The following is a 25,980-nucleotide window of genomic DNA, read 5'->3' as shown; positions in this document are numbered from 1 at the left end:
GAGGATTTAGCTATAAATTAGAGAGTCCTTTGAGTCTTTAGCACAATGATCTCCAACTAGAAAATTATTGTTGAAGCTTTCATGTAAACTATTGTCCTGTTGGGAACCATTTTTTCTATCATAATAAAGACTTTGGGGTGAAATTTCAAGGTGTTCCATGTTGATGATTTGTGATACATACTAACTACGGGCTTTCATATGTTGTGTTGAATATTAGTAAGATTTGTTTTCATTAGATGGAGATAAAATCATGCTATTGATAGTTCTGGATTGATCTTAGGTGGTTTGATTCCCCATATGATCAACAAATTGTCTTGAGATAAATACATAGTGTTTGCAGGTACTTCAGTCTTTAGTCTCCAAGTTCACAAACTTGGGCAGGAATTATTTTGCTTGGATCCCAAATATTTGTATGGTGGATTTAATCTTCGTTAAGTCCATAATGTGCACTGGGTTTCTAAAGCATTTTTAGTCATTCATAAAATAAACTCCATAAAAAGGAAAAAGTAATATATATAAAAATATCTCTAGAAAAATTATTTTAAAACGCGTGTACATTTGTAAATTTTGTGAATAGATTTGTAAATTATTTTTGCTAATTGGGGTTTTGGGTTTTTTTAAAATTTTGTATATATTTGGGGTTTTGGAGTTTTGAAATTTAAATTTATTTTTTTAATATTTGGTATTTGGGTTTCCATTCTAAATTTGTTTCAGGATTGAAGAATAAATTGGAATTGGAGACTTCAAAAACCCTAGACGTCTAGGGTTTTCAAGCTTATTTTATACGTTTTTTTATTTTCAAATTAGGGAAGAAACCCATTTTCTGAAGGCCCTAGCCCTTACCCAATGTAAAAGGCTTGTGTTTGGGACCTATTTTGCAAGCATTAAGAAGACAGTAAGTCCTATAAGGGCTAGATCTCATTGCAAACAAGGGTTTCTCCAAGGGATTGGCATCTTATCTCTAACAATATGTTTTGCAGTGATTTTGGGGTTAACATTGTGTTTTAAGGTGGTCATCTTCATTGGAATTCTTCCTAACCATCTACAAGGCCCCAAGGCCTCTTGGTTTGCTATTTGAACCCTAGTTTCTCATTGTTTTACCACTGACATAATTTTTATTTTTAACAATGATATATAAACCCTAAAATCACATTTAATTTGGTCAAAATAACTCGAAATTGCAAAATTTGAATTTTCTTAAATTTTGGCCAGTTGGCCATTGGTTATAGCGCCTAGATCTTTCTTTTTTGCTTGTTGGAATTTTACTGCATAACCGAATATATCATATCTGAACATTTTCTGAATAATTCACCTAAAAAGCTCAAAATTCAATTTTGGCAATTTTTTCCAAGTTCTGGGCATTTTTTAGCATTTGCTCAAAAATTAATAGTTCACTAGTTTTATGATTTCCTCATTGTTGTAACAATTTTTTTTAGATCTGATATTTTTTTAATATCACTCTAAAAGCCCTAAAAACTTTATCTTTTCACTTTTCATAAAAAATTTCCTAGTTTTTGGCATATTGGGGATTTGTGGCAGCATCATTAATTTGTTGATATGATGATTTGTTTACTTCTATAATAAGTTACTTCAAATCTAACACGTCACTGAATACTCCATTTTAAACTGGGATAAATTCATAAATTTACATTTGCTAATCATTTCGGAAATTTTTATGTTTCATATATTTGGTAAATTCCATGATCTAAAGTAATTTTCGTGTTGCTATCATAAGTCTAATCAGTGCTAGAATTTTATGAAATATTACTGTTGATTTGGATATTTGAGATCTATCACTTGCTTGTATTTCTCCAAGTTACAAGGATTTCTGAATTTTACACTTAAAGCACTCATTCATTTAAGCTCTAAATTTCGGATCTTCTGGTTGGTTAAGTTGTTTTGACACTTGGAATCTAATTGGCATTGTGATAAGAACATCTTGAGTAAATTTTATTGGCATCGTGTAATCATTTGTTGATTGACAAATTAGATAATTTATTCTATGTATTGTATTATTTGATTCATTGGCACTTGTATCTTAAGCACTTGCCTTTTATTAAGATTGTCCTCCAATTGTTGTTAAGTAATGTTGTCATAATGAGTAATCATAATTTGAGTACTTAAACACTTAAACAATATTAGCTCAAATAATTTCACTCATCATCTTTGTATGAGCATTCTACGATCTAGCTTGCACTAAAATATTACCTACTAGAATAAGCTAGGTTGATAGACTCCTAGTGCAACCATTTTCTTATTAGCTTAAGGGATTCGGCCCTTCTTAGTGGTTAACATAGTGACCTTGCAGTTGTCAGAGCCACAGTCTCTGCAGCACCGGAGGCACTTGGTGGTTGGAACATAGGGGGAGGTATCATTAGTCAAGCCTTTGCCTGCTTCCCGTTGGATTACATCCCACAACCTACTCTGAAGATTATTTCTCAAAACAGTTAAGGGAGAGGTTCAACTTAGAATAAGCGTTTAATCTAAAATTTACAAACATTCTTGCATCACACCTAGCTCTTAGGACTTGCATCCCACATAGGTTATTCTATCATACCAAGCAGCATGTGTTCATCCAGTTACTTTGCATTCATTTACATTAAGCAAGAATTGTGACTCCATAAAGCACTGGTCTCATACTTAAAGTCTAAGCTAATCATTAATATTGTTAAAAGTAACCAAGTAGCTAGGCCACTCATCTGTGTCTCCCAAACAAGTTGGTTCCCAATTTTTTTTCCTTCATCTCATTTCCATAGGACTACCCCCCATAGCCTGTTGTTAGGAGACAACTAGAATAGAGTGGGCAAGGATCATAGTGACAGCACCCGCTCTAAGCGATTGTCGCGGTCCTGTACAATTTGAGTGACAACATCTTTTGTCGTCGTTGTTGGGGATGATTTTTCTCATTTTTGGGGTCTACAAAATTATATCATCTTGTGATCTTTCATCCTTCATTCATTTGTCCCACCAACGACATAACATTTTTTTGCGTCATTTTTGGGGATATCTTATTCTCGATGCTTCAATGACAATCTTCATAATATTCTAATCCATTGTTCATCTTCTTAATCTGTCAAGCACCACATTTTCTGGCGCTTTGCTATCTCATCAATATCCTTATCGCCTTGTTCACTTCTCTGTTTGCACCTTAGCACCTAGACATTTGGGTTAGTTTCCTATTTGGGTGGTGACTCCACTTTTTCATTTATTCACAAAACCTTACATTAGAAAACACCTTGGTAGCTATATAACCACTGATATAACCACCTTGGCCCCAATCCTGTGACAGCGATATAACCACCGGCAGAAATGAAAAGAGCTACCCTCGTGGGGGTGGGAAGTTATCCCCTACGCTTGACCTTATGATCGGCATATGACCGCAACTGACGGTGACAAGTGCAGAGAGGTGGGGGTGGATGATTAGCCCAACCCCCAGCCACATGGGCCACAAGACTAACAGTGGGGCAAAAATTCCAGAGCACAGAGTTATTGGTTGATATAACCGTTTGACAATTTTCACCTATTGCAGGTGAATTTTTTGCCTCCCGAGCAGATAAAACGGAGAAAATGTGGCTCTCATTGCAGGTTCATACAATCTGAAGGATAAATAGCAAAAAAAACTTGAGAGAATGTTGAGTCCCTATAATACAAGTGATTACCCCATTACTATTGTAGTTGTGTCCCTTATTAATATTGTTGTGCCCCTATTGTCCCCATATTGTTATTACTATGCCCCATAGAATCCCTCTATTGTTATTTTTGTGGCTTTATATTATTATTGTTAGGTCGGCTGGGTTATATTGTGACTCCTTAGACTCCTATATATAGAAAGGAGGTTTTATCATTTGAATCATACAAGAATTGTTGATTTATGTAATGTAAAGGAGGTTTCCCCCTCAAAGATGCTGAAATCTAAGGCGTTGATCTATCTTTTCTATATTTTTCTTGAGCTGGTTTCATAACATTTGGTATCAGAGCTTTGGATTCTAGGGTTTCGCTGCTCCAAATAGGTCATCGTGGAATTTTTGCTATAACTTTTTTTCTGCGATGTTTCAGAATCTAAAACAAAAACCCATTTGAGAAGAAATCGCACTGAACCTCGGGTCTAAATTTCAGAGCTTTTCGAACTATATTTGCGGAGATATGATCTGAGGAAGTTGGTCTTTTTATAAACTCCAGAATTACATTCCAAATAGGTGACCTGGGAAAAATCATCATAATTTTCTCTCTGAGCATCGGATTGAAATTTTGTAAAAAGGTACAGAAAGAGGACAAACTGTAGTTTCTTGTATATATTTTTCAAAGCCAAAGGTTGAAACAGTGACTCATGGCATGTCGTACAAGTTTGCTCTACTGAACTAGTCTATAATCAGGTCATTGTGGGAACTTTCGCATAACTCTTCCTTGGAGAATCCAATTTGGATTAGATTGGTGGCATTGGAAAGAGGACACAGAGGGCTACTGCAGATCTCAATTTCAGAACTAGATGATCCGAAAGTACAGAGATACATCAGAGGCAATATCGAGCTCCTACAAAGTGAAAAAAGGTGTGTAGATTTTTTTAAATTTTTGCTTAAGCTTGGTTTGAAAATTTATTTTGAAGGAATTCAAAGGGAATAGTAGAGAATTATTATCAGTAACTGATGCCATGAGGAAAGAAAATTCAACACCTAGTAAGCAACCTGAAAGATCTAGCATGACTCATGAAGAAGAGGAAGAAATGCTACATAATATATCAAAATTACAAGACCAAGTGCAACAAATAACACTCTCACAAAAGCTAACAGAAACTAAGATAAATGGCGTGGAATCTAAGATAAAGGGCGTGGAAGCTAAGATGGACAATTTGAAGATATATTTGAAGACATATTTGAAGAGATACATGGCAGATTTGAAGATAGATTTGAAGACAGACATGGCAAATTTGAAGACAGATTTGACAAATTTTCTACAATAAATACTTACTAATGGTGAAAAGGTAGTAAAGGAAACTCATGATGCAAACAAAAGAAATGTTAATCATGATTTCATAGACTCTAATGTGGGATTGAAGACCCGCCATATTCCAAAAATTGATATGAGGAAGTTTGATGGCAAGGATCCCACAACATGGATATTACAGATGGAGAAATTTTTCGATCTCAATAATGTGCCGAACACAAAAAAGGTACGTATTGCAACGTTATATTTGGAACCAAATCAGTTTGTATGGTATCAATGGCTTTGCTCTCATAAAAAAATTATCACTTGGGTAATTATTACGGAATAATTGACGGCACATTATGAGGATACAAAAAGCAACACTTTTTTGAGCCAATTGATAAGTCTCAAAAAAAAAGGTTCAATAATGGAGCACATTGAGTAGTTCCAAAAATTGAACATAATGGTAAAAAATATTCCAGAGGAGCATAGGATTGATGTGTTCATAGGGACTTTAAAGGATAATATCCAACATGATGTTCGCCTTTGGGAACCTAATTCATTAGAGAAGGCATTCAGGTTAGCAAGAAAAATGGAAAGCAAAATTATGGCAACCAGGAAGCATACCACTCACAACTATAAAGATGGAAGTGTTGTTGCCCCTAGTCTTCCACAACCTATAAGGTTGACACCACAAAAATTGGAAGAAAAAAGAGCAAAAGGGCTTTGCTACAGTTGTGATAGCAAATACACTAAAGGTCATAAGTGTGCTAAGAAGAAATTATTCTACATAGATTGTGAAGACGAAGAATAAAAGGAGCAAGAAAGGTCAAAAGAAGAGGATATACTCCAGGAACAAAGCCTAGATAAAGAATAAATGAATCCGACCATATCTTGTAATGCATTGGCGGGAATTACCACTCCTCAAACCATTAAGATGGACGGACAAATCAAGAAGAAAATGGTAATAGTGTTGATTGATTCAGGAAGTACCCACAATTTTATTCATTGTAAGGTAGCAAAAGAATTGAATTGCTTCTTATATCCAACACCAAAGTGTCAAGTGATGGTTGCAAATGGAGTAACAATAAATTTCTCTGGAAAGTTCCATAATATCAAGCTATCCATGTGAGAATATGTATTGACTAGCCCAATGCTTTCCATTCCAATGGGAGGTGTTGATGTTGTACTAGGAGTCCAATGGATACAATCCTTGGGTACAATAGCTTTTAATTTTCAAGAAATTTTCATGAAATTTTCTGTGGAAGGAAAGGAAGTTGAATTAAGGGGTATTGCAGGGAAACCGGGAAAGATAATCAGCGCTAATGGTATGACAAAGCTTCTAAAAAGGAACAAAGAGGTGTAATTGCACAATTATGTTTGCTAGATGTTTCCACATTGGAATCATCTATTTCTCCAGATCTCCAAAAAGTCTTGGACAATCATTCCAAGGTATTTGAGACTCCCAAAGGTCTCCCACCTATTCATGATCATGATCATGCTATTCATTTGATTCCAGGAAGTGTTCCTCCAAACATCAGGCCGTACAGATATCCCTATGCCCAAAAGAGTGAAATTGAACGTATGGTTGCAGAAATGCTAGAGGTTGGTATAATTCAATCGAGTCAAAGTTCTTTCTCCGCTCCAGTAGTATTGGTGCACAAGAAGGATGGATCATGGCGCATGTGTCCGGATTATAGGGAGCTCAACAAGCTCACTATTAAAGATAAGTTTCCCATTCCTGTCATTGATGAATTACTGGATGAATTGCATGGATCAATTGACTTCACCAAGTAGGATCTTTGTTCAGGATATCATCAAATCAAAATGAAGACTCAAGACATTTCAAAAACAACGTTTAGAACTCATGAGGGTCATTATGAATTTTTGGTCATGCCTTTTGGCCTTACCAATGCACCTTCAACATTTCAAGGTTTGATGAATTCCATTTTCAAACTATTCCTTAGAAAATTTGTGTTAGTATTTTTTGATGATATACTAATCTATAGCAAATCTTGGAAGGATCATGTTGAACATGTTGATAGGGTGCTACAACTATTGGAGGAGAAACAATTATATGCAAAAATATCCAAATGTTTCTTTGGAATACAAGAGGTGGAATATCTGGGTCATATTGTATCTCATGAAGGAGTTAAGGTAGACCCTAGAAAAATTAATGCCATTAAGGAATGGAAAATCCCCACATCCATAAAGCATCTATGAGGATTTATCGGGTTGATAGGGTATTATCGCAATTTTGTTAAGAAGTATGGGAGAATATCAACACTTCTAACAACATTATTGAAGAAAGATGCATTTTCATGGACTCCAGAAGCAACAAAGGCCTTCGAACATCTTAAAGAGGCAATGTGCCAAGCACTGGTCTTAGCTACACCAGACTTCACAAAAACCTTTATTGTGGAATGTGATGCTTCAGGAAATGGAATTGGTGTTGTTTTAATGCAATCTGAAAGACCCATTGCTTTTGAAAGTCGTCCAATCAAGGGAAAGTTTTTACTCAAAGCTATTTATGAGAAGAAATGTTGGTAATACTCCATGCACTAAAGAAATGGCAACCCTACCTAATGGGAAGACACTTTAAGGTAAAACCGGATCATGATAACCTTAAATACATTTTAGAAAAAATATTATCCTCTGAAGAGCAACAAAAGTGGATCACAAAGATGTTGGGTTATGACTTTGAAATCATCTACAAAAAAGGGAAGCAAAATGTGGTGGTAGATGCACTCTCAAGAAAGGATGAGGATGTGGAAGCATTTTTGTGTGCCATTTCTATTATCCAACCAGATTGGATAAATGAAGCAAGGGAGGAATGGAAGAATGACGAGGAAGTGTGAGCACTTATTCGAAAGTTACAACAAGATTCTAGTACATCTGATACATTTAGCTGGCAAAATGATTCGTTATGGTACAAAAATCGCTTATACCTCTGTAAGAATTCCCAGCTAAAACAAAAGATTCTTATGGAATTGCACACTTCTCCCTTAGGAGGGCACTCGGGATTTTTAAAAACTTACCACAAGGTTAAGAAGGAATTTTTTTGGGATGGCCTTAAATCGAATATTCAAAAGTTTGTGGCGGAATGTTTGGTTTGCCAACAAAATAAAGTTGAAACAATTAAGACACCGGGTCTATTACAACCTTTATCCATTCCAAGCCAATGTTGGGAGGAGGTTTCAATGGATTTTATCACAGGTTTACCCAAGTTTGAGGGAAAGAGTGTCATCATGGTGGTAGTTGACAGACTTACCAAGTATGCACACTTTTGTGCATTATCACATCCATTTAAAGCCATTAAAGTTTCTACTGCATTTATGGAAACAATTCAAAAGCTACATGGAAACCCAAAGATTATTGTAAGTGACAGAGATCCCATTTTCACTGGAAATTTTTGGACAGAATTATTTTCTTGTCTTGGTACTCAGTTAGCTCATAGCTCATCTTATCATCCTCAATCTGATGGGCAAACTGAGATAGTAAACAAATGTTTGGAAGGATATCTTCATTGCTTTGTATCTGATAAACAAACACAATGGGTCAAATGGTTGCCTCTGGCTGAATGGTGGTATAACACTTCCTTCCATATAGCAACAAAAATGACCCCATTTATGGCACTTTATGGATATCAACCACCATTCATCACTTCATATTTAAGAGAAAGTTCTAAGGTTCAAGTAGTGGAACATCACATCGAACATCAACAACAAGTCCTCCAACTCTTAAAGGATAACCTCGTGCTGGCACAGAATAAAATGAAACAACAGGCAGATCAACATCGCAGCGAAAGAAATTTTGATGTAGGTGATTAGGTATTCCTACGGCTACAACCATATAAGAAAATGCCGCTCAAGCAAGCTAAGAAGCATAATAGATTATCACCAAAGTATTATGGTCCGTACAAGGTGTTGTAAAAGATTGGTACTATGGCATACAAATTGGAGCTTCCTGCAGCTTCTCGATTGCACACAGTTTTCCACGTTTCATGTTTAAAGAAGGTTATAGGCGACAAGCTCCCAATTCAAACAATATTGCCAGAACTTGATGAGGAAGGAAAAGTTATATTGGAACCGGAAGCAGTCGCAGAAATAAGAACTCGATAGCTACGAAATCGATCAATGTCGGAGTATCTTATCAAGCGGAAGAACTTATCCGCTGAAGATTCCACATGGGAGGAAGAGAATTTTATACAGAAGCATCCAAAACTACTCAAGCATTGAGGATAACACTTTTTTGAAGGAGAGGGGCATGTTGGGTCCCTATAATACTAGTGATTACCCCATTACTATTGTAGTTGTATCCCTTATTAATATTGTTGTGCCCCTATTGTCCCCATATTGTTATTATTGTGCCCCATAGAATCCCTCTATTGTTATTTTTGTGGCTTTATATTATTATTGTTAGGTCAGCTGGGTTATATTGTGACTCCTTAGATTCTTATATATAGAAAAGAGGTTTTATCATTTGAATCATCCAAGAATTGTTGATTTATGTAATGTAAAGGAGGTGCCCCCTCGAAGAGGCTGAAATCTAAAGCATTGATCTATCTTTTCTATCTTTTTCTTGAGCTAGTTTCATAACAGAGAACCATAACTTGATGATTTTTTGGCCTTTTGAAGCTGAAAAAGAGTCTAGATAAGGGTTTTTGGAATTTTGTATCCAATGGAAGCCTCTGTTTGCTGATTGGAGCACATCTAAATAGACTTTTTGTAGGTTTGAGTCCATGGGTGTCAGGATCAATCAGTGTTTTGGAGCAGTTATTGAAGGCTTTTGAGCATGGAGAGGACCTTGTAGGGGTTTTCTATCCTTCAGATGTTAACTGCAGCAGTTGTGGCTTATTTGGTACAACTCATGTTTGTCTTTTCTCACTATGTCTTGTTGAGGAAAACTCCCTTTTTGTACTTCAATGTGGAATTGTTGTACTTGTTTTCTCATTTTCAAATGGAGTACAGGGTCTTGATGTGAAATCCCTTTTCTTGTCGATTGTTTCATGCCTCATATTGTCAGCAAAATTTATGTACTCTTCATCACTGAAATATATGCAACGGTCTAGCTGTGTTAGCAGGCCTAGAGATGTAGCCCAGAAGTGGTGAACTCTGTCACAAAATTTTGTGTAGTCTCTCTTTTTGAATGCCTTTATGAGTTAAATGATGATATTTTTCTTGTTTAAAGTTAACATGTAAAACTAACTCATTGACCTTGAAGAGACGAAAAAAACCTGTGTTTGTGTAAGACTCATTTTTACTTGCATAGCATCAAAGGACGATCAGTTTTTAAGAAGGAGAATTTATCTCCTAATTTCATATCAATTGTTATTAGAGTTGGTTTTGACCAAGTTGCAATAATGGGCAAGAAGATGGACCCTCTAAGAGATAGAGGAGATGAATTTGTCTCTTTGAATGGAGAATGTTGAATTGAGAAGAATGCTTGAAATTGTTGAAGAGGAGAAGAGGCATATGCGCCTTTAGTTGTAGCAAGTTCTTGAGGAACAAGTTGGTGAGAGTTCCACTCTAGTGACAGCAAAGGATACCTCCGAAGTGAAGCCAATATGTGGGCATGGTCCAAACACTAGTTATGGACCCTATGTGGAGAATGATGCATGTGCATTTTTTCAGCATCTCAAAGATTCTCATTATATGCCTGTTGGTAAAAGTGGGTGGCTTGAGTCATCTTCAAATTTGTCATCAGCATCTGAAGTAGAAAATATGGGTGGAAATTCCAAGGAGGTAATCATCATCTCAAGTTCAAATCCTTTAGTTTATGTTAATAACACATCTTTTGCAGCATTTGAACAACATACTAAAGGAATTGGTATGAAGCTGGTAGCTTGGATGGGTTATGGAGGAGGCCTCGAAATCAATGGCCAAGGGATAACTAATACTATAATTGTGAAAGAGAGAACAAGATATCAAGGATTGGGATATGGTCATAAAGAGTTTGCAGAGTGTTCTAAACTATTTGAGGTAAAGAAATCATCACAGGATGATATGTCACACCAAGATGGTAGTGATAATGTCAATTTGTCTCCCAAGAGAGATGAATGCTTCAAAGGAATTTACATATCATCATCCAGTCCACATCATAAAAGTTACAGCCAAAGGGACAGGTATAAATGTCATGGGACGTTTCCCAATGATGGTAATTTTGATTATTTGTGGGACATGTATCCTTGCATTTTTTACGATGCAGTTGACCATTGTGTGGATGATTGTGAGAAACGCAAGCTAATGGCCGAAAGAATGGAACAAATTGTTGGCATCAAGCATGAAGAACCTCCTTCACATTTGAAGACTTCCTTGTCAGTGGGCAAGCAACAGTACTTTTGCACCGATTGTAACATGCATGGGCATGGGAATGAAAGATGTTGGAAACTTCGTCCCAAAAAGGATAAAGAGGTTATGCAAACCAATGCAAGGAGCATTAGGTGGCAAAGAGGATACTTGTATAGTTCCTAAAGAAGCCTTCAAAGAAAAATAGATGCAAAAAGAGAACCCGTAAGCCTAGGAGAGGAAAATATTGGGTAGACTGTTTGTATAGTTTGTTGCTTTGTAAATTGTAAATAATTGTTGTTGTTGTTACCTGTTTTGGGTACTTTGTAAAGTGAAAAAGAATAATCATTATTTGCAACAAGTATGTTTTTCTTTGACATGTTATGTTGTTGGCTTGTTTATAAGTCCAAATGTTTGAGGACTTTTGGGATGAACAATGTTTGTCGTCCAGTTTGTCTATAGTTTCGTCATGTACTCACTGATACAAGTGTTCAAGATGAAACTTGTTATGAATGAAATCTTTGATAAAGATTGTATAATAAATGACTATGTTTTTATGGACAAAGCCAAATGTGTCATTGAATTATTGCATCCAGAGTACTTTTGTGTACAAACACAGTTTGAGGACAGTAAAGAAAAGTTTGAATCAGTGCATGGAAGACATTGAATTGCTTATGATTTCCAAGATGGAAAGTCAAGTTTGTCTTCAACAATGGAACTTCAAGATGAAGTTGTTTGAGCTATGAAAGATGGGTTGGAAGAGAATGTTCAGATTCCATCAACCAATGTTTTTTTCTCCTGCATGGTGATAAGAAATGTGGCTCAATTCTTGACGGGACGGTAAAGTCTTCACGTAGAGGATAGGTGGGGTACCTTGATTGGAGCTTGAAGGCACCAATTAAAAACATAACATTAAGGATTGAGTTTGGGAAATTTTTTACTTTTTGCCTCTTTTTGTTTACTAGGAGAAGCTAAATTCTGGAGTCCAAAAGTTCCTAGTGGGGAGGTATGATCTGGAGATCAAAATTTAGCTCAAAAATGAAAGTGTCCAGAATCTTTCGAAACTTGCATCAACTAGTAGTGTTCGTCATTCTGATTCCAACAACACTTGTTTCGCCTCAATCTGATGTCGCATGACAAAGTTATGATGCTCTGATCATTTGGCTCAATAGCTACAAAATTTGCAGGGTTGGTTGACTGGGTTGTTGACTGGGCAGTCGTACCGCTGATGTTAGCATGTCTACTAGCCCGCATGTACGAACCAATTTTGGTTTTCCAAGTGGCAAGAGAATTTTGATTTGTTTGATTTTTTGTAGTGATCCAATGAGAGGATGTCATGTGGCCCAACCAAAGGCTACTATATGGCACCTCGTGGTAGGCCAAAATTTTGTTAAGGGGTCAGATAGCTTCGAGCAGGATCGAATTCATGACCTGCTTTACAAAAATTTTGAGCCTTACCACTACACCACAAACTTGTTACTTGATATATAATGCCTCTGAATTTATGTTAAAGACCATGTAAATGAACATTAGGGGGATGGGCCAAGACTAAGCCCTAGTCATTGGCACTCCACATGACTATGGCAGGAGCAATGAGGAAGGGCTTGGGGTCACATTTGTTCCCATAGGACCCTAGCAGAAGGTGCGATGAGGGGAGCGTGTCTCTAGGCCCTAGTCCTAGGTCTTATCACCATCCACAGGATCGAGAGTTATGGCAGAGGGAGCTATGACAAGGGGAGCAGATTTTAGACCTTAGCCTCGATCCCGTGACAGTGATATAACCAACAAAGGAAATGATGAGGGCTACCCCAGTGGGGGTGGGTTGTTAGCCCCAGCCCCCGGACCTATGGTCGGCATATGTCTGCAACCAATGGCAACAGGTGCAAAGAGACAGGGGCGGGTGGTTAGCCCAGCCTCTGGCCACATGGGCCGCATGACCAACAATGGGGCCAAAATTCTGAAGTGCATATTTATTGGTCAAATTAACCATTTGACAATTTTCACCTATTGCGGGTGAGTTTGTCGCCTCTCGAGCAAATAAAAGGGTAAAAATGTTACTCTCTTTGCAGGTTCATCCAATTTGGAGGACGAATAGCAACAGAAACTTGAGAGAGCCATAAATTGATGAGTTTTTGGCCTTTTAGAGCTGAAGAAGAGTCCAGATAGGGTTTTTGGACATTCTGCATCCAATGGAAGCCTTTGTTTTCTTATTGGAACACATCTGAAGAGACTTTTTGTAGGTTTGAGTCCATGGGCATCAGGATCAATCAGTGTTTTGGAGCAGTTATTGAAGGCTTTTGAGCATGGAGAGGACCTTGTAGGGGTTCTCTAGTCTTCAGATGTCAACTGCAGTAGCTATGACTTATTTGGTACATCTCATGTTTGTCTTTTCTCACTGTCTTGTTGAGGAAAGCTCTCTTTTTGTACTTCAATGTGGAATTGTTGTACTTGTTTTCTCATTTTCAGATGGAGTACAGGGTCTTGATGTGAGAGCCCTTTTCTTGTTTATTGTTTCATGACTGACTATAGGTTGTCATGATTTTTAGAGTGAGAGCTATTTGCAGGAGAATGTTTCCTTGAAGGGGAAACTAGCGACTTATATTGTCAAAAAAAATTATATACTCTTCATCACTAAAATATATGGAGTGGTATAGTTGTGTTAGCAGGCCCAGAGATGTAGCCCAGGAGGGGTGAACTTCGTCACCAAATTTTGTGTTGTCTCTCTTATTGAATTCATTTATGAGCTAAATGATTAAATGTTACTTATTTAAATTTCGCATGTAAAACTAACTCATTAACTTTGAAGGGACCATAAAAACTTGTGTTTGTGTAAGAACCATTTTTACTTGCAAAGCATCAAAGGACGATCAATTTTTAGGAAGGAGAAGTTCTCTTCCAATTTCAAATCACTTAAGTAAGTCATCATGGATGACTCGTCCTTCCCTTATCGTTTTATTAACACTCAAGGTTATCCTCATGACCTTCCGAAACAGGAATATGGGGCTAAAAAATTAATAGAAATCATTAAAAGTATGCATGATGAGCAAAGAAATCAATTCAATGATATGCAGAATCACATAAAGAAGTTGCGAGAGAATGAGTTATGAAATTATAGTGATCAAGAAGTACCATATTGTAGATCTTGTAATCACTTTCATGATTAATCCACTTGTGTCATGGCAAGAAGAGTCCTCAATAGTGGAAAGGTAGGAACTAGTAACCAAGTTAAGAATTTCGACGATGAAAGAAAGAATACAAGCATATTGTTAAGGAATTAACTCAAATGATCAAAGAAATGCAATCTAGTTAAGCAAGATTGATATCAGATCACGCCAGAGAAATGAGAGACATAGGAAACAGGTTACCAGAAATGGAGGTTACTCAGTGTAATCAAAGGATTAGTTTTTAGAACATGAAGGATGCCCCAGAGGAATAGAATGTTAAGGAGTTAAGCTCCATAAAAGAAAATCATAAGAAAGAAATAGTTTCTATTCAAGAAAACCATAACAAAATGATAAAGGATATGGAAGCTAATGAGGTCTCTCTTGAGAACAAGTTATTAGCTAGAGAAGAAAAGCATGTTGAGGAATTGAAAATCATGCAGACTAATTAGATGACCACCATGCAAGACCATTTGATTGCCATAAAAAAAAAATCAACACTATTAAGGATGAACATTCCGACCAAATGAATGCCATTGAGGATAGGTTGAAGAGATTGATTAGGAACATAGAGGTTGATCACATACAACAAATGAAACTTATGGAATCAATACATTTTCATGAAATGAAGGCCATAATAATTCAACATACCACTCTTCAAAGTAAATTACTAAAGATGGAAAAATCACAGGTTCATCCAAAACCAAAGGATCCAGTGCAAGAACCTCTCAGCTTGCCAAAGCAACCTTTACCTTATTATAAAGAAGTCTTTGATTCCATTGAGAAATGGTTAAACGAATATGACCCAAGCAGGAAGGAAACTAAATGAAATCATATTGATGATTGAAACACCAATCCAGCGGTGTTGACACAGCAGGGTCATGAAAATAAAGAAGAGCAACTCACAAAAATCATGCGCTTTCCAAATTTTCCAGATGACTATTATCCAAATCAGATAGAAAGTTGCATGCCAATTGCATCGACATCAACATCACATACTACCAAGAGCAAGCGTAAAAGGAAAAAGAGAAGAAGGAAGAAGTTTGATGCATCTGATGCTCGGGAGCAGCTTGATATACTTTTTATAGTATCTCTAACCCTACTCATTTTTATTTCATGTCATGAGATAGTTTTATTTCATGCATTTATATTGTGTCTTTTATATTTCAGTTTGTTAAAGTAGATTTTTCTATTCCAGCAACATTTTCAATGTATACATGATGATTTCAATTTTGAATGGAGATCTATTTGATGGACTTATGTTTTCTTAGATGCAGGATTCTAGGGTTCTCACACCACTTCATGGAAGCAACATGTCCCCATATGAAGCCAGATGTTGCACTCATATTTGTCAAAATTCCAAGGAAGCGGAAGTACAATTTTTTTCAGCAGAATCAGATCATTTATCAGCAGTCTTATGTATCATTATAAACTCATTCTGCAAGTTATGTAATGTAAATGATCCGAGTAAGACCTTGAGTGTACGTAACAACCTAGGTAAGCCTATTATTTTGGCGAAAAGCTTCATCCTAGGAGGTTTCTTGTCTCACTGACTCATGAACCACAAATGGTTGGCAGAGTTTTTCCCTCCAACCTCAACCCAAATATAGGGTGGAATTCTTCGTCAATGTCTTAGGTGAGCCTTATTGTTCTAGTCGAGTCTTATGTAAAAGTGATTTGGGAATGATTTAAGCTAGTTGGTTAAATTATTTTATTACAAATCACTTGGTCTACTAGATCATGTTGTATTGCGGAATTGGGTATGTGTCTTGAGGGTTTAAGCCAAATGTGTATTCCCCTTCCCCTTTTGAAGGTTGTAAATGTAAACATCTTATGTAAATGAGGGAAGAAAAAATATTAAATTCCCTCATATAAATTAATTAATTTTTCTGGAAAAAAATTAAATAAATCTTCAGCCAAAAAATTAATTAATTAGAGTCAAATTAAATTGTTTTAGGAAAATTAACTCTCCAAGTGGAAAAATTTGTACGTATTCAATGAAGTAATTTTTGAAGGTCCTCCGCCAAGGGAATATTGTATATTTCAATAAAATTTGGACCCTTGGACTTTGGTAGTTAAGTCAAGCTAGATTTTGAGGAAATTAGCTCAAAATTAAATTGAGTTAAATGAGAAATTCGAAAATTCATCAAAAATAAAAATTAAACAGCCAAGATTAAAATATCTTCAAGAGTTTATCAATGGCCAAGATTATTTTGACAGTGATCAAAGAAACTAACTGTTATTTTTCCACTTGCAAGATTTAGCTATAAATTAGATAATCATTTGAGTCTCTAGCACAATAATCTCTGGTTAGAAAATTGCTATTGAAGCTTTCATGTAAATTATTGTCCTATTGGGAACTATTTTTTTTATCATAATAAATACTTTGAGGTACAATTTCAAGGTGTTCCATGTTCATGATTTGTGGTATGTACTGACTACAGGGTTTCATATGTTGTGTTGAATATTCATAAGATCTGCTTTCGTTAGATGGAGATAAAATCATGCTATTGATAGTTTTGGGCTAATCTTAAGCGGTTTGATTCCCCATATGATTAACAGACTGTCTTGAGATAAATACATAATGTTTGTAGGTACTTTATTCTTTGGTCTCCAAGTTCACTAAATTGGGTAGGAATTATTTTGCTTGGATCTCAAATATTTGTATGGTGGATTTAATCTTCACTAAAGCTATAATGTTCTTTGGGTTTCTAAAGTATTTTTAATCATTAGTAAAAAAAATTCCATATATATATATATTTCTCAAAAAAATATTTCAAAACCCTTGTACATTTATAAATTTTGCGAATAGATTTTTAAATTAAAATTATAATTATCTTTGTTAACTGAGGTTTTGGGTTTTTTGATATTTTGTATATATTTGAGGTTTTAGAGCTTTGAAATTTAAATTTATTTTTTTATATTGGGTATTTGGGTTTTTATTCTAGATTTATTTCAGGATTGAGTAATAAATTGGCATTGGAGACTTCAGAAACCCTAGATTGTCTAGGGTTTTCAAGTTATTTCTACAAGTTTCTTATTTTCAAATTAGGAAAGAAAACCATTTTCTGAAGGCCCTATCCCTTACCCAACCTAAAAGGCTAATGTTTGGGGCCTATTTTGAAAGCATTAAGAAGGTTGTAAGCCCTACAAGGGATAAATCTCATTGCAAACAAGGGTTTATTCAAGCAACTGACATTTTATCTCAGGCGGTCATCTTCATTTGAATTATTCCTAGCCATCTACAAGTCGCCAAGGCCTATCGATTTACTATATGAACCCTAGTTTCTCAATGTTTTACCACTGCCATAATTTTTATTTTTAACAGTGATGTATAAGCCCTAAAATCACATTTAATTTGGTCAAAATATCTCAAAATTGCAAAATTTGAATTTTCCTAAATTTTGGCCATTTGGGCATTGGTTATCTAGGCTAAATCTAATTTTTTTGCTTGTTGGAATTTTACTGCATAACTGAATATATCAGATCTGAACATTTTCTGAATAATTCACCTAAAAGGCTCAAAATTTCAAATTTTCAATTATGGTAATTTTTTCCATTTTTTTGGCATTTTTTAGTATTTGTTCAAGATCAAATAGCTCACTAGCTTTTTGATTTCCTTACTGGTGTAACAAATTTTTCAGATCTGATATTTTCTAAATATCACACTCTAAAATCCCTAAAAACTTTATTTTTTCAATTTTGATAAATTTTTCCTAGTTTTTGGCATATTAGGCATTTGTTGTACCATCATTAACTTGTTGATTTTGTGATTTGTTTACTGTTGTAATAAGTTACTTCATATCTAAGATATCACTAAATACTCCATATTAAAGTGGGCTAAATTCATAAATTTACATCTGCTAATCATTTCGGAAAAATTGTATTTCATATATTTGGTAAATTCCATTATCTAAAGTGATTTTCTTGTTGTTTTCATAAGTCTAATAAGTGCTGGAATTTTCTGAAATATTACTGTTGATTTAGATATTTGAGATCTAACATGTGTTTGTATTTCTCCAAGTTATAAGGATTTCTGAATTTTACACTTAAAGCACTCATGCATTTAATTTCTAAATTTTTAATCTTATGGTTGGTTAAGTTACTTTAACACTTAGAATCTAATTGCCATTGTGATAAGAATATCTTGAGTAAATTTTATTGGCATTGTGTAATTATTGGCTAATTGACAAATTGGATAATTTATTCTAAGTATCTTATGGATTGATTCATTGGCACTTGTACCTGTTAGGTCCCTATAATACTAGTGATGCCCCCATTAATATTGCAGTTGTATCCCTTATTAATATTGTTGTGCCCCTATTGTCCCCATATTGTTGTTACTGTGCCCCATAGAATCTCTCTATTGTTATTTTTGTGCCTTTATATTATTATTGTTAGGTGGGCTTGGTTATATTGTGACCCCTTAGACTCCTATATATAGAAAGGAGGTTTTGTCATTTGGATCATCCAAGATTATTCATTTGTGTAATGTAAAGGAGGTTTCCCCCTCAAAGAGGTTGAATTCTAAAGCGTTCAACTATCTTTTATATCTTTTTGTGAGCTGGTTTCATAACATTTGGTATCAGAGCTTTGGATTCTAGGGTTTCGCTGCTCCAAATAGGTCATCATGGCATTTTCGCTATAACTTTTTTTGCGACGTTTCAGAAGCAGGAAAAAAAAAAACCATTTGAGATGAAATCTCACTGAACCTCGGATCTGAATTTTAGAGCTTTTCGCGCTATATTTGCAGAGATATGATCTGAGGAAGTTGGTCTTTTTGCAGACTTCTAAATTACATTCCAAACAAGTGACCTAGGGAAATCGTCATAACTTTCTCTCTGAGCAACGGCTTGAAATTTTGTAAGAAGATACAGAAAGAGGATGGACTGTAGTTTCTTGTATATATTTTTCAGAGCCAAAGGTCGAAACAATGACACGTGGCACTTCATACAAGTTCACTCTTCTGGAAAGGTCTATAATCAGGTCATCTTGGGAGATTGTGCATAACTCTTCCTTGGAGAATCCAATTTGGATCAGACTGGTGGCATTGGAAAGAGGACGCAGAGGGATACTATAGATCGCAATTTCAGAATTGGATGATCCAAAATTACAGAGATACATCAGATTCAATATCAAGCTCCTACAAAGTGAAAAAAGGTGTGTAGTTTTTTTTAAATTTTTGCATAAGCTTGGTTTGAAAAATTAGTTTGAAGGAATTCAAAGGGCATAGTAAATCGTTATTATTAGTAATTGATGCCTCGAGGAAAGAAAATTCAAACACCTAGTAAGAAACCTGAAAGCTCTAGCATGACTCATGAAGAAGAGAAAGAAATGCAACATGATATATCAAAATTATGAGCCCAAGTGCAACAAGTGTCACTTGCACAAAAAGGTGTAGAAACTAAGATGGATGGTTTAAAGAAAGGCATGGAAGCTAAGATGAATGGCATGGATGCTAAAATGGATGGCATGGATGATAAGATGGAAGAATTGAAGATAAAATTGAATAAGTTGCTACAAGAAATGGTCAGTAATGGTGAAAGGGTAGTAAAGGAAACTCATGATGAAAACAAAAGAAATGTTAACCATGATTCCATAGACTCTAATGTTGGATCAAAGACCTACCATATTCCAAAAATCGATATGAGGAAGTTTGATGGCAAGGATCCCGCAACATGGATAATACAGATGGAGCAATTTTTCGATCTCAATAATATGCAAAACACACAAAAGGTATGTATTGCAACTTTTTATTTGGAACCAAATCAGTTTGTATGGTATCAATGGCTTTGCTCTTGTAAACAAATTATCACTTGGGAAATTCTTATGGAAGAATTGACAGCACATTATGAGGATACAAAAAGAAACATTTTTTTTAGTCAATTGATAAGTCTCAAACAAAAGGGTTCAATAATGAAGCACATTGAAGAGTTCCAAAAATTGAACATAAGGGTAAAAAATATTCCAGAGGAGCATAATATTGATGTGTTCATAGGCAATTTAAAGGATAATATCCAACATGATGTTCATTTTTCGGAACCTGATTCATTAGAGAAGGCATTCAGGTTAGCAAAAAAAATGGAAAGCAAAATTATGGCAACCAAGAAGCATACCACTCACAACTATAAAGATGGAAGTGTTGTTGCCCTTAGCCTTCCACAACCTATAAGGTTGACAGCACAAAAATTGGAAGAAAAAAGAGCAAAAGGGCTTTATTACAGTTGTGATAGCAAATACACTAAAGGTCATAAGTGTGCTGAGAAGAAATTATTCTACATAGATTGTGAAGACGAAGAAGAAAAGGAGCAAGAAAGGTCAAAAGAAGAGGATATACTCTAGGAAAAAAGCCTAAATAAAGAAGAATTGAGTCCGACCATATCTTGTAATGCATTGGCTGGCATTACCACTCCTCAAACCATCAAGATAGAAGGACAAATAAAGAAGAAAAAGGTAATAGTATTGATTGATTTAGGAAGTACCCACAATTTTATCCATTGGAAGATAGCAAAAGAATTGAATTTCTTCCTATATCTAGCACCAGAGTGTCAAGTGATGGTTGCAAATGGAGGAACGATAAATTCCTCTGGAAAGTGCCATAATATCAAGCTATCCATGGGACAATATGTATTGAAAATCCCAATGCTTTCCATTCCAATGGGAGGTGTTAATGTTGTACTACGAGTCCAATGGCTACAATCCTTGGATACAATAGCTTTTAACTTTCAAGAACTTTTCATGAAATTTTATGCAGAAGGAAAGGAATTTGAATTAAGGGGTATTGCAGGGAAACTAGGAAAGATAATAAGCTCTAACGGTATGACAAATCTTCTAAAAAAGGAACAACGAGGTGTAATTGCACAATTATGTTCACTAGATGTTTCCACATCGAAATCATCTATTTCTCCAGATCTCCAAAAAATCTTGGACAATCATTCCAAGGTATTTGAGACTCCCAAAGGTATCCCACCTATTCATGATCATGATCATGCTATTCATTTGATTCCAGGAAGTGTTCCTCCAAACATCAGGCCGTACAGATATCCCTATGCCCAAAAGAGTGAAATTGAACGTATGGATGCAGAAATTCTTGAGGCTGGTGTAATTCAACCTAGCCAAAGTTCTTTCTCTGCTCCAGTAGTATTGGTGCATAAGAAGGATGGATCATGGCGCATGTGTCCGGATTATAGAGAGCTCAACAAGCTCACTATTAAAGATAATTTTCCCATTCCTGTCATTGATGAATTATTGGATGAATTGCATGGATCAATTTAATTCACCAAGTTAGATCTTCGTTCAGGATATCATCAAATCAGAATGAAGACTCAAGACATTCCGAAAATAGCATTTAGAACACATAAGGGTCACTATGAGTTTTTGGTGAATTCCATTTTCAAACCCTTCCTTAGAAAATTTGTGTTAGTATTTTTTGATGATATACTAATCTACAAAAAGTCTTGGAAGGATCATGTTGAACATGTTGACAGGGTGCTACAATTATTGGAGGAGAAACAATTATATGCAAAAAGATCCAAATGTTTCTTTGGAGTACAAGAGGTGGAATATCTAGGTCATATTGTATCTCATGAATGAGTTAAGGTAGACCCTAGCAAAATTAAAGCCATTAAGGAATGGGAAATCCCCACATCCATAAAGCATTTGCGAGGATTTCTCAGGTTGACAGGGTATTATCGCAAGTTGGTTAAGAATTATGGGAAAATAGCAGCACCTCTAACAACATTGTTGAAGAAAGATGCATTTTCATGGACTCCAGAAGCAACAAAGGCCTTCGAATATATTAAAGAGGTAATGTGCCAAGCACCAGTCTTAGGTACACCAAACTTCACAAAAACCTTTATTATGGAATGTGATGCTTCCAGAAATGGAATTGGTGCTATTTTAATGCAAGATGAAAGACCCATTGCTTTCGAAAGTCGTCCAATCAAGGGAAATATTTACACAAAGCTATTTATGAGAAGGAAACGTTGGCAACACTACATGCACTTAAGAAATGGTGACCCTATCTAATGGGTAGACACTTCAAGGTAAAAACGGATCATGAAAGCCTTAAATACTTTTTAGAACAAAGGTTATCCTCTAAAGAACAACAAAAATGGGTCACAAAGATGTTGGGTTATGACTTTGAAATCATATACAAAAAAAAGGAAGAAAAATGTTGTTATATACCTAGGGGGGATAATATGGGGTACCAAGGGAGGTACCCAAGGTAATAATGTAATAATGGGATGGGCCATAGTAATAATAAGGTGGTTAACCCATATCATGTAAGGGACCACAAGTAGTTAATAATAATGTAATAGGCCCATGGTATTAGTGGATGGTATGAGGGAACCATGGTAATGGCCCATGGTATTGTATGTATGAGGCCTATATAGAGGCTAGAGACTCCATGTCAAGGAGTAGTCAAGGATTATTGTATGAACAAGCATATGGCTTGTGGAGTGTTCTCATTTCTTAAGGAGTGAATGTATGGTGTTACCCTACCTTAAGGGTTTGATCAATAAGGAGAATCATTTCTATCTACTTCGATCTTGTTCTTTCTTGGGTTATTTTCTATTCTCATATATGTTTGGATCAGATCTATAACAAGTGGTATCAGAGCACTTTCTTGGGCACAAAAGTGGAAAAAAAAATTTTTTGCAGGATTTCGGGGGCGGCGAGTTTGCAGATCAAATCTGTATGTTTTTGTGCAATATCTGCAAAATATAATTGCAGATCTAGATTCTATGTGAAAAAATACCCGATTTCAAAAAACAAATCGGTCGAATCGGAGTCCGGATGAAGGAGATATCGCTGATTTAAAAATCAGTGGGGTTGCAGACAAAGTTTCAGGGCAGCGAGTTTGCGGCACAGATCTGGACGTTCTGGTGCAAGATCTGCAAAATCTAATTGTAGATCTAGATTCTATGTGAAAAAATAACCGATTTCAAAAAAAAAATCGGTCGAATCGGAGTCCGAATGAGGGAGATATAGCTGATTTAAAATCAGCTCTTTTTGCAGAAATTTTGGTGACGGCGGGAGAGTTGCAGCCCAGATCTCAAATTCCAGTGCTTGAATCAAGATTTTTATCACATGGGTAGCTGCAGAATGATTGTTCCATTTCTGAAAATAGGTCATAATAGGGATTCTGAGCAATATTGACTAAACTGTGACAATTTCAAATTTTCGCCAAGTAAGGGAATTTTTTCAAAACCCTCTTCATGGCAGGTCTAGGTTTTACAGGGAAAGATAATGGTCCTACTATTGAAGAATACATAAAAGAACAGAAATCATTATATAAAAACAATTGGAAATGGTGGGTAGTGGAGCTATTTAGAGAGGAGGCAGCCACATGGTGGGGATTACTTAACAAAATGAAGTGTTACAACCTGCCCAATGAAGAATTTGAAAAATTACTTTTAGACAGATGGTCTCATGCCAGAAAACAAGATAAGGAGAAACATGTGGGGCTATTTCATACTGGTATATCCTTATTGCAGGTTCATGGATTGATTCAAAAGGAGAAGATCATTGTTTCTATAAATCCTAGTTGCAAGCATAATTTCATCAATGTTAATTTGGCAAAAAAATTGCAAATTCCAGCAAAACACAATGAAAAACACAAGTGGATAATGAGAATGTTCTAGTGTATAAGGATTTGAAGATTTCTATGGATAAGTATGTGTTGCATGGTGATTTTTATACTTCAGAAATGGATAATATGGATGTTGTTTTGGGATATCCTTGGATGGAATCTGCGGGTACTATCAATATTAATGTGCAGAAGAAATTCCTAAAGCTCTGGTATAAAAAGAAGAAAATTACATTACAGGATATTTCCATTAATAAACAGGTAGAGTCCAAGGAGGTTGAAGGAGAAGATGTTTCAGGGTCTGACATATTAGATGATGAGCCAGTAATGATAGACAATCAAACACAAACAGAGGCTGAAGCAGAAAAGGGTACAGGTGTTGATACATCAGAGGAGGACTTAGTGGTTGAAGCCATATTGGAAAAGAAGACACCACAACGGGGACCACAGCAGGGTTAATTAAAGAAAAAGACATCGTGGGTTAAAACTTCAACATATCATCACCCACATCACCCCGCAAGAAAACAACCAACAAGATGGCAACCAGTTAGCCACAAGGACAACAACCCGCGTATGACGGATAGCGAGGAGCGAAGAACCACCTACTACACATCAACACAGAAGAGCTGCCATGGTCAACTTCCATCTCAAGCGAGCGAGGCACAAGCGAGATCGAGGGTTCACCTTTCTCTTGGATGGCTAGATGCACGTGCATGGTACCAGTGGATTACTCTTTTGAGTAGATCTTATTATTTGTATTCTTCCCATGTTTCGGGGACGAAACATGCTAAGGGGGGTGGAGTGTTATATACCTAGGGGGGATAATATTGGGTACCAAGGGAGGTACCTAAGGTAATAATGTAATAATGGGATGGGCCATAGTAATAAATAAGGTGGTTAACCCATATCATGTAAGGGACCACAAGTAGTTAATAATAATGTAATAGGCCCATGGTATTAGTTGATGGTATGAGGGAACCATGGTAATGACCCATGGTATTGTAGTATGAGGCCTATATAGAGGCTAGAGACTCCATGTCAAAGAGTAGTCAAGGATTATTGTATGAACAGGCATATGGCTTGTGGAGTGTTCTCCTTCCTTAAGGAGTGAATGTATGGTGTTACCCTACCTTAAGGATTTGATCAATAAAGAGAATCATTTATATCTATTTCGATCTTGTTCTTTCTTGGGTTATTTTCTATTCTCATATATTTTTGGATCAAATCTATAACAAATGTTGTGGCAGATGCACTCTCAAGAAAGGATGAGGATGTGGAAGCATTGTTGTGCGCCATTTCTATTATCCAACCAGATTGGATAAACGAAGCAAGGGAGGAATGGAAGAATGATGAAGAAGTGTGGGGGCTTATTCGAAAGTTACAACAAGATTTCAGTACATCTTATACATTTAGTTGGAAAAATGATTCGTTATGGTACAAAGATCGCTTATACCTCTGTAATAATTCCCAAGTCAAACAAAATATTCTTCTGAAATTTCACGCTTCTCCCTTAGGAGGGCACTCAGAATTTTTAAAAACTTACCACATGGTTAAGAAGGAATTTTTTTGGGATGGCCTTAAATCGGATATTCGAAAGTTTGTGGTAGAATATTTGGTATGCCAACAAAATAAAGTTGAAACAATTAAGACACCAAGTCTATTACAACCTTTATCCATTCCAAGCCAATGTTGGGAGGAGGTTTCAATGGATTTTATCACAGGTTTACCCAAGTCCAAAGGATAGAGTATCATCATGGTGGTAGTTAATATACTTACCAAGTATGCACACTTTTGTGCATTATCTCATCCATTTAAAGCCAGTGCAGTTGCTACTACATTTATGGAAACAATGCAAAAGCTACATGGAAACCCAAAGATTATTGTAAGCGACAGAGATCCCATTTTCACTAGAAATTTTTGGACGAAATTATTTTCTTGTCTGGGTACTCAGTTAGCTCATAGTTCATCTTATCATCCTCAATCTGATGGGAAAAGGGAGATAGTGAACAAATGATTGGAA

Source organism: Pinus tabuliformis, chromosome 4_1 (assembly GCF_031772625.1).
Source record: "Pinus tabuliformis cultivar Carrire ecotype Pingquan chromosome 4_1, CPIR1, whole genome shotgun sequence".
In the NCBI taxonomy this organism is placed as follows: Eukaryota; Viridiplantae; Streptophyta; class Pinopsida; order Pinales; family Pinaceae; genus Pinus; species Pinus tabuliformis.
The sequence above is the reverse complement of the archived record's forward strand: the minus strand, read 5'-3'. Positions refer to the sequence as shown.